The following is a 2,832-nucleotide window of genomic DNA, read 5'->3' on the forward strand; positions in this document are numbered from 1 at the left end:
GTATACTGGAAGATAACAGTAATTCACAATATTTAAAATTGCGTACTCATTCATCAATCTAAGGACATGTCTAAAAACTATGTGAAAATATAAAATTTTGAGGAAAGATAAAAGAAGACTGGAACAAATCTAAACACTGTGTAATTAATTAGGGATATTCAATATCACAAATATGTTAATGTTTTCTAAATTCATGTGTAGATTTAATGTAATCCTCATCAAAGTGCAACCGTGTTTCTTTTATCATTTTTTTTCCTGGAGTTATATCAGCTCAATATTATAGTACATACAAAAGTGCAAATGAGTAAGAATAGGAAGGAAAATCCTGAAAACAAAGCTTGTGCTGGTGGAGATAATAACCCTATCAGATTGCAAAATCTTTCTAATGAACTGTTAAAACAGTGCACGAATGAACAGACAGACCAATGGAGACAAATAGAAATCAAAATTTCACAAAAAGTCATGGAAATTTAATTTGCATTAAAAATTATTTTCTAAAATATTTCAGAACACAAAAATTTTAATAAATGGCATTGTAGCACTTGAACAGATAAAATGAAGAAAGATTAAAATGGATACATTCCCCCTTTGATATCACAGTATAAATTCAGTTGGATCAGAGTTCTAAGTTTTACAATACTTAAAATAATTGGGATCTTTTAGAAGTGAATAAATTCCTGGACTCCTTTAATAGCTTGGATTAGGTAAAACTTTCTTAACTAAGAATTAGAATTTCAGAAGCAATGAAGTAAAAATTTTTCAGTTTGATTATGTATAATTAAGAGGGGGAGAATGGTAAAATACCTTCATGAATGGCAAAAACATCCTCATATATTAAATAAACAAATTAAAAAGACAAATGACCAAATGTGGATAATTTGCAACATATATCAGATAAACATCTTATATTTCTAATATACAAGGATATTCTAAAATATTAAGAAATAAAAGACCATAAGCATCTGTAAAATAGACAAAATATTTAAACAATTCATAGAAAGAAATCAAATAAACTATATGGATATTTGTCTATTTCAGTAGCAGAGAATACAAATTAGCTTTCATAATGGCAAAAACTGAAAAGCGGAACAATCTTTTCTGTTGGTAAGGCTGTAGGGAAACATACTTCATACACTGTTAGTGGAAATACAAATTGGAGCAATCCCTCTGAATGCCATGGAATTATTTAGAAAAATTGCATGTATATTTATTCTTTTACCTAACAATCCCACTTTGAGAAATATATGCCAAATATACCTTGTCAAGAATTCAAAATGACAAATATTCAAGATTATTTATTATGATATCATTTATAAACAGAAGATGAAGAAAACAACCCAAAGTCCCATCAATATTGACTGACCTGTTTAAATATGATTTGGTACATAAACATAGTGGAAGCATGCGTGGTATAAAAATGAATGGGGCAGAATTTATAGAAACAAATATGCAGTGATCTCTTGGGAACATTGCTAGGTAAAAAAAAGTATCAAGGTGGAAAAATTGTTTATATCATGAGAATCTTCAATAAATTGAGGAATGGTAATGTACAGGTTTGTGTCTAAATCATCTTGCCTCTATTTTTAACTCCTTCCCTGTCTCATTGTCCCCATTTCCTCTTTCCAACTTTCTGGATTCTTCTCATAAAAAAACTACCCACACCTAAGTTCTTATCTTTGGGCCTACTTTTAGCTGTGCCCAAATGTAGAAATTAGCAATGCCAAAATTTCAGAAGCCTTGGACATTTCTCTGTTGTGACTACCATATACTCTTGCTCAAAAAATAGCTTATCAATGAGAAGCTTCTAAATCATTGCAAGTCCACGATGCTTTCACTCATTATGATATGTGAATTTGGTAGGATCAAAAATAACAGTACTATAGATGTGATCTTCTTTGAATGAGTTGATTCTAAATATTTTTTTTTATTCAAGTTATCTTTTCTACAAAGAGGATTATTAGATGTTGTTGTAAGAACAAAATCCAGGAAGTGCTAATAGATATTATTTGCATTTTATAAATATAAAAAAAAAATCATTAGCTCAAGGTTTTAAATAACATACGAAGAAACACACCAAGATTGAATTTAAATTATTTTCCAGACTACTCTTTGATTTTTTTATGTTTTGTTTACAATGTTTGGTTTATAATTTATCTCATGTCCTTAATGATTTCTCCAGGAAACTGAGATACCAGAAATTAGGAGATATATCCCAAAAGTATATAACATGAAATAATGGCCTGGGACTCAATGTTTAAAGAATTTTCCTACCCCAATTTACAGATGGAAAACCATGACCTATGATCTAGGAGCTGCCCGCTGTCACACAGATGGACAGCAACTGAATAAAAATGTGCCCTATATATCTCAAATTGACCTTTCTGTTACAAGAGGCTTTCCAGAAAGATTGGCTATGTAAGAATTCATGGATGATATTGCCAGTGTAAAAATGTTAATGGAGTTATTAAACTACAGTCTTAACCTGTTATAGCATAAGGTGACTGCTTATGCAGAGGTTTTTTTTTTAACTAGCAATTTTTTTCTAGAGCCATAAAGTTTGTTCTCACCTACCTCATTTCTTGCTAATCATTTCAGTTGTAGAAATACTTCTTTTATTAGAAAAGGTTTTGAAAACATTTATTCATGTTTTCTGTGCTAGCAGGAATTACCTTTATATTTCTCATTTAGAAAATTAATGAATTTTTTAGCCTGGACTCTTGATAGATTTCATTTCTCATGATGAGATGCACCCAGAGTTTCAATATTGTGTACCATTAAATAGGGTTTTTATTTATTCATCATTTTCATTATGAGTAATCTTCATGTTCAATA

The sequence above is a fragment of the Tamandua tetradactyla genome, chromosome 14 (assembly GCF_023851605.1).
Source record: "Tamandua tetradactyla isolate mTamTet1 chromosome 14, mTamTet1.pri, whole genome shotgun sequence".
In the NCBI taxonomy this organism is placed as follows: Eukaryota; Metazoa; Chordata; class Mammalia; order Pilosa; family Myrmecophagidae; genus Tamandua; species Tamandua tetradactyla.